General features: G+C 42.0%; 1 protein-coding gene across 1 annotated transcript in view; it reads right to left on the reverse strand.

The window, feature by feature from the left end:
• Window positions 1–9818: 9818 nt before the first annotated feature.
• Window positions 9819–12405, reverse strand: part of FOXP2 (forkhead box P2) — a 273445-nt gene continuing 270858 nt past the window's right edge. Inside the window, exon 18 of the mRNA XM_078674364.1 lies at window positions 9819–12405. This exon is cut by the window's right edge and continues 1291 nt beyond it. The gene's annotated coding sequence lies outside the window, so the exon portion shown is untranslated.

The following is a 12405-nucleotide window of genomic DNA, read 5'->3' on the forward strand; positions in this document are numbered from 1 at the left end:
TCGAAAGAGAGCCAGAGCATAGGTGGGAATGAGCACGTCAAGGAGCACAGGGGCATGATCCGACAGTGTGCGGGACAGGTGTAGGACTCGCGACACCCAGGCATTGACATCTCGTGTTGCCAACCAATAATCCAGGCGAGACCATGTGTCGCGCGCGTATGTGTAGCACGTCCCTTCACGCACCCCAGGGTACCGCAATCTCCACACATCAACCAGACCCAGATCATACATACCATCTCGTACAGCCTGCATCGCTTTCTTGACCTGAGCACCAGCCTGAGAGTGCCTATACATATCCAGGTCTAAGACACCATTTTAATCCCCCCAACAGAGAATCGCTGAGGCTGGCAGAGCATATACTTTGTTCCACAGCATTTTATAAAACTCCGGACCATCTATGTTAGGACCATAGACATTAACCATGGTGAGAAGTGTACCGCAGAGTCTCCCCTGCACTATAATATACCTGCCACCTGCATCAACGTCTTCCTAAGTACTCACAAACGGGACACCTTTTTTAATCAATATCATGACCCCCCTTGCATATGAGGAATAGGAGGAGGCAATTCGCACCCCAGCCCATTTTTTAGCCACACAAGACGCAGTATGGTCGGTTAGGTGTGTTTCTTGCAGGAACGCAACCTTAACATTGTGCCGATCTAAGTATGCCAGCACCTTTCTAGTTTTTTTGGGATTGTTGAGTCCTCGGACGTTCCATGTAATACAAGTAAGCTTACGGTCCCCAGCCATCATAGGTCAAAGCATAACAGCAAACAACATACTGTGGCAGCAAACCCATCAGAAGAGGCAAGAGAATAAAAAACAGCATCGTATTCCTCACAACTGTATGGACAAAACAGTTTCCAAACAACCACCCTCATCTCCCCCATTCCCCCAACACATCATCTTGTTCAAAGAAAGAGCCCAACCAACCCCCTCCCCACCGTCCTCTGACCAACCCCACCCCTCTTACCAACCCAAACATCCCACACCCCCCTCCCACTTCAGCTCCCCCAACATGCCAAAGCTCCCCCAGCTCACCCAGAGTCCCCTACCCCCCCACCCAACTTAGCAAACCAATGTAGGGTACACCCATATGTGGGGGCGCCGAGACAGAACACTCCCACTTAGTAGGAGGTGATCAAGCATCTATAATAGTGCCGTACATCACACCTCTCTCAAGAGCTATTACATGAGGTTCACCGTGTCACCATCGTAGCCATCTAAACAGTACAGCAAAGGAAAGAATAGGGGTTGCCCCAACAGTACGCTAATCTCGTCATCAATTTGCACAACATTTAGGGGAGTGTAGATGCCTCAAATGAAAGAACGTAAAATGTATAAGCTAAACTGTGTGAGACCCACCTTTCATAGGAACGGGATACATAGCGGCCAGGAGACATCAGAATAGGCAAGGAGACCAGCACCTTTCAGTATAGATGTCTGCCATTGCTCCCACCTAAAAAAAAAAAAAAGGGCGACCCAGCAGATGAAAAAAGAGAGAGGTCAGCAATGCCCACCCCTCAAAGGCAGCATCATGTCTATACATCCTAAACAAAGTCGAAAGCATAATAACCCTTTGGGCAATTTCTCCGCATCCGCAGGAACTGCAGCAAACTATGTTTTATTTAGTGAATATATATATAGATATGGATATATATGGATATAGATCAATAGATATATATAGATATTAATCAACAATGTGCCTGAAGCTAAAGAACGGTGATGGATTAAACCCAGATCAGTTGACTGGGGGTGAGTGCTTGTATTGTCAACGCTCCGTCCATCATTTCCTTTGGTTTTTCTTTGAAGCTTTCGGGAGGCACACAACAGTCCTCCACCCTCCGGGCTTCTCACGCAGCGCACCTCCCCACTTAACATATCTCCACTGTGCCTGACGCGTTTCAGGGAATCTCTCCCTTCCTCAGGGGCTGCCATCAAAAAACACTCGTTCATGTATCACTGATTTTTGGATCATATATTTATGCATATCCCTTGGTAGGCGTATGCTGAGTGTGTCATCATACCTTGATTGCTGGGATTTTAGTCCGTTTTTATTTTTATGTTGCAAAAATTCACTTTTGAGTAAATTCGAGCATTTTCAGAAAATTAATGCATATTGTGATGTCTATAGTAGGCTGCGTTTGTAGTTTGGCGCGCTGTACCTTTCACAAGGGAGTCCTGTGCATCTATAGATATATAGATATTTACATTATTTCTTTAAAGGGGGTATTTTAAATCTCTCCCTCCAATATTTTCTGGTCATAATACGCCCACTGTTGTTATGGATTAGATTATGGCGGGTACCTGAATTACAAGACTACAGGGACGGGCTAAAAGAAATTCTGGAGCTCGATAATTTAAAAGTCATCCCGTGGTTTAAACATGTTAAAACTTGGTTTATTAAAATAGGCCTGAAACATTTTTGGGAGAACCAGGACCAATTACCATCCAACTCTAAACTAATTTTAAAAAGGGCCTTTTGGAATTTTATTGTCAATATGACCATAAGTGCTGCAACTGGTGGCACCTTAGTAACAAAATTCCTCACTTTTAAGGAGGCACCATTATTTGAGACCTTTATGGATGAAACAGAACCCCCTCTTGCCAAAACTTTTTTTTTTTAATTTAGATATGGAAATCTCCTAATAAAGACAACTTTGGCACGTTGGGCTAGGGGCTCAAACACTCCATCCATGGTAATTTTTACACTCTAGTTTTTTCCAAAGGAAAAAACTGGGACTCCAATTGTAACTGGGGTCTATTCCAGAGATAGAATTGGTCTACCTTTTAGTAATCAGTGAGGGGCCCATCACAGAACCTTATTGTTGCCTGTGTATCGATTGTCTCTAAAATGTACTGAATTGTTTCTAGCTAATGGATTTAAAATTTAATGCTGTAAAGTTTCACACAGTATTGTTTTTATTTTGTTTTTTGATATTTCGAAACGTAATGTTATGCATTGTCTCTTTTATGGCAACCAAACCGAAATAAAGAATTTTGACTTGACTTGATAGCGAACCCACCACAATTATTATTTCTGCCTTGTCTGCATTTTAAGGGCGTTCTCAAGTAACCAAGAAGCTACAATAGAAAGACTGGTTGTGAATTAATGTTGTTTATATATTTACTGACTGTCAACTGTATAAAAAAACCTAGAATGTGAGGTGAGGATATACACTAACAGATTGCCAACAAAAACACAATACTGAACTGAGTAAACCAAATTAAGAGCAGCAATTTTAAAATCACACAGAACTACATTTGTAAACATATAATATAGTAGAAAGGAGATTAACATTTGCAATGCAGCAATTAAAGGGAAGTGATAAACTTTAATAGAGAGAGCAATCAAAGTCACGTTGGTTGCTGTAGGAAGTATCTCCAAACACCCAATCTTGACAGAAAGAATGTGGAATTTCACATTGCTGATGTTTGACTTACACTGCAAAAGTAAGATATGGGATAAAGACTACAGTTATTATCTATTGGTATTTTGATAGGAACATCCACAATATTCCTCTAGTGTGCAACAATCATAATTAAACTCTCTCAGATCTCTTATTGCAACATGTGTTTCTCCAACTAGAATTACTGTTGTTATTTGTACAATCCTTGCTATTTTCAACTATGTTCCAGGTATCAAATATGGGCCTTGGACCGGTACCTTTTATTTCTATACCCAGAGTTAAGACTACTGGGGTCCCGTTAACCCAGTGGTTGCAGAGATAGTGGGTATTTTGAGGGACAGGTGAAATCCCCAATCCTCCCTAAAGTTTCCACTGTAGTTTTTCAGCTCTTTGAACAGCCAGATTCCTAAGGGGGAATAAGACAGCTCAGCAGTCTATCTGCAGACCATAAAATTCTGATGGGTCCGGAAGCGTTTATTGGAAGTAATGAAGGTCAGCGTTGCAGAACTGAGTGTTATCTGCACAGACAGGCATGGTTGAGTACTATGTTCATGGTTTTCCTGATACAGACAATTAAAAGGAACAACCACAATACTAGCCCCTTTGTTTTCCATTTTTCACCTCCTTAAAATTTTAATCTAAACACCTAAAAACTATTTCTATTTCTATGTAGTAAACTCAATCTTCTCCTCTTGGTAATGTGTCATCATTACTATCTCTGATAAAAATTAAAAGGATTGTTAGTGGTGCCGCATCTAGGTCTCTTAGGCCCATTAATAAATTAGATATATCCCGTTCAGCTCTGTTTTATCCACAAATAGGTTTGCTAGTTTCCACCAGACTATTTCTTCTATAAGTGGACATGAAGGTTTCTATGTCTGTTTATAAGTTTAGAACGGATACTGCTTGGTAATAGCCTGACTGAATACAAGTCTCTACCCAGGAGTTAGACCAATATTGCCAGGTCGGAACCACGGATGTGGTAGACACTGCATGAACTGCTGAATTGCGCCGCACGAATGAGTTAGATTCTTGGCAGCTAGCACACTGTTTTCAAAAATTGTAATCTGAAGTTTTTTTAATAATTAGACTGTGTATACCTACTTTATTTGCACCGTTCACCGCCGCATTGCTCCCCGTTCCACCGCAGCGAGGGAAACATCACTTACAACGAAACTTTTACAACGCACTACCATTACAACGTGGTCATTACGACGCAAACCATTACAACGCATTGCGCTGGGGGGCGCTCTAGGATAGGGAATAGGTTAATTTACTATCCAATAACCTTCCCTAGTGTCCACGGGGACTGGAGTTGGAATAGTAAATTAAACTATTCACTATCCAACACCCAAAAGCGCTATGCGTTGTAATAGTATGCGATGTAAAAACCGCGTTGTAAAGGCATGCGATGTAAAAGCATGCGTTGTAACGTCATACATCCCCGCAGCGAGTGCTGATTGTGTGGAGGGAGACAGCACGGCATAGAGGGAGCGAGCGTCCTCACTTCCTGGGGCACACCACACGTGGCCATCTTGACTGAGGCCGACGGTCTAGTTGTTGGATAGGACCGAGCCCAGCCTCTTACTTAGAGGGCGTGTGGGGAAGACGCGAGCGGAACTGATACTGCTTGGTAATAGCCTGACTGAATACGAGTCGCTACCCAAGAGTTAGACCGATATTGCCAGGCCGGAACCACGGATGTGGTAGACACTGTGTGAATCGCGCTGCATGAACTGCTGAATTGCGCTGCACGAATGAGTTAGATTCTTGGCAGCTAGCACACTGTTTTTAAAAATTGTAATCTGAAGTTTTTTAATAATTAGACTGTGTATACCTGCTTTATTTGCACCATTCACCGCCGCATTGCTCCCCTTTCCACTACCACGAGTGCTGATTGTGTGGAGGGAGACAGCACGGCATAGAGGGAGCGAGCGTCCTCACTTCCTGGGGCACACCACACGCGGCAATCTTGGCTGAGGCTGACTGTCTAGTTGTTGGATAGGACCGAGCCCAGCCTCTTACTTAGAGGGCGTGTGGGGAAGACGTGAGCAGAACTGATACTGCTTGGTAAGAGCCTGACTGAATACAAGTCTCTACCCAGGAGTTAGACCGATATTGCCAGGTCGGAACCACGGATGTGGTAGACACTCTGTGAATAGCGCTGCATGAACTGCTGAATTGCGCTGCACGAATGAGTTAGATTCTTGGCAGCTAGCACACTGTTTTTAAAAATTGTAATCTGAAGTTTTTTAATAATGAGACTGTGTATACCTGCTTTATTTGCACCGTTCACCGCCGCATTGCTCCCCGTTCCACCGCAGCGAGTGCTGATTGTGTGGAGAGACAGCATGGCATAGAGGGAGCGAGCGTCCTCACTTCCTGGGGCACACCACACGCGGCTATCTTGGCTGAGGCTGACGCTCTAGTTGTTGGATAGGACCGAGCCCAGCCTCCTACTTAAAGCGCCTATGGCGACGACGCGCAGCGGACGCACGCAGCGAGCGCACCAAGGGCGCACTGAAGGTGCGCCAAAGGTAAGCCCGTCTGCGCCCGTCCGCGCTCTGGCCGGGCGCAGGGCCAGAAACGCTGCCCATCCGGACATTAGGGTTAAATATAGCAGAGAGGAGCTATCAACACTACATGCCAGCTCCCATTCCTGACAGCACTTATTAGACCTATGTTCATGGAAAGGCCCTGTCAGTTGTTGGGAATGTAAAAATACCTTCCCTTTCTCACAAATCCCGGCACTAACAGCTGGCAGGAATGAACTTAGGGGGGGATTAATCAATGCAAGGTCTATGTCTAAACACGCGTTGCTCATTTATGACCTAATAACTGAAAACGACCTTGATTGTCTGTTTATCACGAAAACGTGGCTCAAAGCATGGAGTAACCCCGACATAGTACATGCCATACCGCCAGGCTACCGTATTCAAAGGCTGGATAGAGGGGAACAAAGGGGCGGAGGCGTGGCTATTGTCCATAAGGAATATCTGATTTGCTCTATGATTGAACTGCAAGACCTAAAAGGGGACGAAGGTATGGGTTTCCTCATTAAGGTTAATGACACCTTTACGTTCGCTGGCGCCCTGGTCTATCGCCCCCCAGTTTCATACAAGGAAATCCTGGAGACTATTGGGGATGCATTTAGCAACCTGGCACTGAGATTTTCTAACTTTACGCTACTCGGGGATATAAACATCCATTTGGATTCCCCCACTGACCCGGCAGCGGCCTCAATTAAAGAAACAATGGATGTCCTTGGTCTAGCAACACTCACTCTGAATACCACGCACAGGGCAGGACACATCCTAGATTGCATCTGTTCTAATCTCACCACACTTAAAGTTAATCCCCCCATGATCCAGACATGGTCAGACCATGCGCTGGTCCCTTTCAACCTCTTACTGGAAGGCGATGGGAAGGGTAAGCAGCATGCTAAGAACTATCAGGCCAGAAATGAGGGATGGAAAGCAATACTTGGCCACCCAGAATTGATAGCAACGGCCAGTGACTGTAGGTCCCTTATGACAGGAAACCCGGAAACTGACAACAATAACTTGAGGGACTGGATGTCTCGGCTTAAAGACAAAGCGGGTCCTGCTAAGGTTAAGAATAGGTCTGGCCATAAGAGAATATCGGCCCCATGGTTCGACCAGTCACTTAAAGAAAAACATGGAGAGGTACGTAGGGCTCAACGTAGGTGGCGGAAAAATTATTATGAGGATGACCGCTGTAAATATAAAACAGCTAGAAGCATATACCATGCGCGGATTAAAAATGCAAAAATTAAATTTTACACGATAGCACTAGAACTGGCCAATAACAAACAAAAATCTATCTTTAAGATAGTAAATGGTTTCAACAACCCCAAAATACTAGCGCAGGAAATTCCACCTTCTGAAAATCTCTGTAATATTATTGCGGACTTTTTTGAACAAAAAATACAGGGCCTCACTAAGGATTTTGCAGCTCCTGTCGAAGTAGTGGGGGAAATTAGCAGCAGGGGGAACAGTCCTCCGTACTCTCTGGCGATGTTTCGGCCTATCAGCCTGGAAGAGACTCACTGGGCAATACTGGCAACCAAAACAGGGCCGCCATTTGATCCTTGCCCCCCTATGCTTCTACACACGCTCGTGGATACTGTCAATCCCATGATTAATAACATCATAAATGCATCACTGGCCATGGCCACCATTCCCTCAGAGTGGAAACTTGCGGCGGTTCACCCGCTGCAGAAAAAACATCTTCCTGACCCCACCACACTATCTAACCTTCGACCAATCTCACTGCTCCCTGTATTATGTAAAATTACAGAGTCATTTGTAAATAAACAAATCAGTAAGTTCCTTGAAGACAACCAGGCCTGGCACCCCAACCAATCAGGTTTCAGAGCACAACACTCTACTGAGTCAGCTCTCCTGTTCACCACCGATACCATTAGTATGGCTCTGGACCAGGGTAAGAAGGCTGTCCTGATCCTTTTAGATTTGTCGGCAGCCTTCGACATGGTCTCACATACCATCCTGACTGACCGGCTAGCAACATCTGGCATAACTGGAAAGGTCCTGGATTGGATTAAGAACTTTTTAAGTGGCAGGAGACAAGTGGTCACACTGGGTGATTTCTGCTCGAAGGAAAAACCACTTACGACTGGAGTACCGCAAGGGTCTAGTCTAAGCCCGACACTCTTCAATGTGTATACCATCCCTCTGATTAGGTTGATATCGTCCTTTGGTATTGATGTGGTGGCATACGCGGACGATACTTAACTGATCCTAGTCCTTGATAAAGACACTCAGGACTGGGAAGATAATCTGAAAGGCTGCCTAACGGCTACATTCGACTGGATGGGGAAGAACCATCTGAAATGTAATACGGGCAAAACAGAAATCATACCAATGGGTGCTCATAATGACTTTGTCCCTAAACTCCTGTGGCCGGTGAATGCAGAGGTACTGCCTCATACCACCAATGGGGCACATAATTTAGGCATCAAATTCGACTCTGCTCTGTCTTTCAAACAACAGGCACTGGCAGTAGCAGGGACCTGTTTCAATGTCATCAAGGGACTAAGAAAATGTTTCGACCTGATTCCCCTGGCTGCTAGGAAAATGGTAACGGTCGCTCTCGTGACATCGAGACTAGATTATTGCAACAGCCTATATGCAGGGACCACTAAAGTGGTCACACACAAACTCCAGATGGTGCAACACGCAGCAGCTAGGCTGGTGTTGAAATGGCCAAAGAAATCCTCTGCATCTGCTGCTTTAAATACCTTGCACTGGCTACCAATAATCAAACGGATCCTTTTCAAGATCCTAGTCATTACATTCAGAGCCTTCCATTCTCAGGGACCAAAGTACCTACAAGGGATGTTCTCCCGCTACCACCCTGGGCGTAACTTGCGTTCCTCCAATGCTAACCTGTTGTCTGTTCCTATGTTCAGACTGAGTTCAAGGGGGGGGAAATCTTTGCCAGTTCTAGGGGCAAAGGCATGGAATAAACTCCCCCCTTACCTCCGGGCAATTGAGCGGGAACTAGAATTCCAAAAGGCACTAAAAACCTGGATCTTTAAGCTTCCTGACACCTGTGCAAGAGTACTAGTATGAAGGAGTGGCGGAATTACTAATAGCAGCATGACCAGTGTTTATATCTTCCTGGTCAGTGGTGGTGCCTAGATGCTCCCTGGAGCGACAGCTGCGCTGTACAAATATTTGTTTACATTACATTACATTACATGATACCTGAGGACAGACTTCAGAGTTTTGATGTTCACTCAATTGTTAACTAAAACAGCTTTTTCTTAGCTCCACTGTAGGTAGCTTTGTTTCCATGTAAAAATATTGTTGTAAATGATTACAATGATTCTCCATTGCATTTTAGAGGAAGGAGTAGTTCCTGTGTTTCAAATTGCACTGTTGTCTTCCTACCAACCACCATTGCTGCTCCATTTTTAGCTTGATTTTTTACTCTAGCATTTATTAACTGACACTTTACTATTATTTATCACAGCATTATACCACTAGCACTAATGACTCACGTGTATCACTGTATGCTTATTTTGGTGGCACATAGGATACATTTCACAAAAGAGATTCATAATTTTCAGCAGAGAACTTTAATATTAGATATAAACTTTGCACAATGTTCTTTAGACAAAGGCTATTTATTACTAATGAGCGCATTTCAGCCAAATATTCACAAGCCACGAACACATCTTTCACAACCATACGTCAAACTTGCAATTCCAGTCTTGCACACTTGTTCTATCACTACTAATATCACATCTATCATATCTTTGTTTTACTCTTTTAGAACATAAATGATATAATCTAAAATTGGGTTTGGATTTAAATTGCAATGGTATGAAGTCAAGAAATAATAAAACCCTGCAGGTTGTTAATGGGTCAAAAGAATTCCACTTTTTATTTATACTCCAGAAATGTAGGCAAATGAAAGAATGGTATCATATACATTTTTACATCCAAAAGCAGTAAAAACACTGTTCATACATCAATTTTATAATAAAATGTACATACTCATTTTTGCTGCATTAGCTCTGCCAATTTCTTACCTGGTCAAAAAAAGTTCCTTTTTAATTGTTAGTCTTTATTTAGTGAGAGCAAAAAGTGTTACATTTAATAACTCTATGGTACAAATGAAGTGCACAAATGGAGTAACAACTACATGTGCACTTAAAATACTCAAGTGTGCTCTTTAAGACCAGGCATAAATCTGGAGAATTTTGCAAATCATAACATCAGGGTTTGTATAAAGATATTAAAGTCCACAATGGTATATTGTAAGTGCAGTTAATACCTACAGTCTTTTCCTAGCTGGCTGTGCTTCTGATTCCCTAATCACAGAGAAATGTCTGCTTCTGATGTAACAATTTGTTTGCACGGAATTCTGATATTAGCATTCCCCTGTTGGGTTAACTAAAGAAAACTCAGTGGTAAGTTTGCCAAATACTTAAGACAGTCTTGCCAAAATGAAATTCTTGTTGTCAATTGTATAGCTGTGTCATGAATTCAACCACACTGAATTTAAGCCTTGAGCCCACTAGGTTTTAGACATTCAGTCTTTGCAGCCTAAAACAAGGTAACATCAAATCTGATAACTCCCTGGTGTTAGAGGTAGACAGTTTTCTTTCAAATTCTAGATTTGGTCCTTTATTTTATTCAGCAGTGAACTTCATGAATACAGAACAAATAACAGTTGTAACGATTCTCCACCATGACTTCTAACGTCAGAGAATTTAAAATATGAACACAGTACACAGTAATGAAAAGTATCAAAACTTTGTTTACCTCAAAAAAGATAAATAAACATATATATTCCACCGATACATAAACAAATGTTTGTGCTACAGGTAAAATTTGCTGTATACAAAAAAAAATATGATTCACCATCTCAAGCTTATGGTTGAAGCAAAACTGTATGAGCCTTTGCAATTGTCAGACATTATGCTTTATAAGGTAAGCACAGAAGTTCAAGCAATAAATACATACAATAGTTCAAAGCCTTACAACAGCTACGCAAAGCAGATGCAGGACAGCAGGATTGCTATTACTAGCAAGCAATGATACAAGAGTAAAAACTGATGAAATGCATTAAAGCAACATTTTTTCTTAGAAAAAAGTCAGATCATTTATGGGTCCACCAACATTTTTACATAATATGCACAATTATCAAAATACAGACCAAGCATTTCAGAAAACCCCAAAAAAACCTAAAATCTATTTTCAAAGCAATTGCAGTTTTGGAGGTTTTTCTGGTATAATGTGCAAGCAGCTATTTTTTAAAATTGTATTTTATACAAAACCCATGCAAAACTCTACAGGTATATGCATTCTGTGGCTGAGACTTCCTTTCAAAAGTATTATAACTGAGGTATGCACACTTTAGCATTATTATCTTAGGTCACATTGTTCCTTATAGGTACATCGAATGAACATTGTCACTATAAATCAAGTTTGTCAATGACATTTAAAAATGTCCTTTCAAGAGAAATTATTCCTTTCTAGATGTAACCACTTTACCATCATAAATGATAGAGGTTGGTCCTTTACCATGAGTACTACCTTCTGACATAAGGAACATAGGTCTTCTTTTGGTCATAACCCACAGAAATGAAAAGTAGCAGTTACTGTGATGTTCTCACAATTCATGCAATCTGCCATATTTGTTCTGATTTTTTTGTGCAGAGGTAGAAGCTTTCAGAAAGCCTTTTGGATAAGTGGGGAAACCCTTTTGAAAGCCATTACATCCCTTTATTTGGCGTGATAGATGACTGTGTATCTTTAAGTCTTTTTTGCTGACTTCAGCAAATAGCAAATGATGAGCTTAGTTTGCAAGAACCTGCTCCATCACATGGAGCTGGTGTATATGTAAAGCTCTAGCAGCCACCTTCTCTCAAAACTGTTTGTAAAGCAATAACCATAATTAGGTTATGAGGTCCCTTGGTTGGGGGTAAAATTATAATCAAGAATTGGCACAGCACATGAAAAGCAACACGTAACATTTTCAGCAAACATCTGACTATGCTATTTTCAACTACACCATAACGCAATATCATTTTTGGGTTGGAGATCTCAGGAAAACCAGCATTCCAACAATTTGGCCTATGCTAGTCTACCGAAGGGAGAGTATTGTTAGTGTTAATATCCCGTATCAGCAGAGGCAGAATTATATGTAACTTTGGTTTGACTGGAAATAAATACCATGGACTACAATTGCTATATCTTCACTTTCAGTGTAAAAACTTAGCTAGATCACTTTAAATCAATATGAAATTAATTTTTGGCTTTACTAGACCTTTTATGTTTGGTTCCTACTATGTTTGTTCAATGTAACTTAATTCTATAAAAAAATAGTACACACAAAGATTAAGACAATACAAGACGTTCTAACAGCATGTATTCACCCAAACAAAACAAATGACTGGATGGGAAATAGAAATTAAAACACAATGTCATACAGGTATCGA

The sequence above is a fragment of the Lissotriton helveticus genome, chromosome 1_1 (genome assembly GCF_964261635.1).
Source record: "Lissotriton helveticus chromosome 1_1, aLisHel1.1, whole genome shotgun sequence".
Taxonomy (NCBI): Eukaryota; Metazoa; Chordata; class Amphibia; order Caudata; family Salamandridae; genus Lissotriton; species Lissotriton helveticus.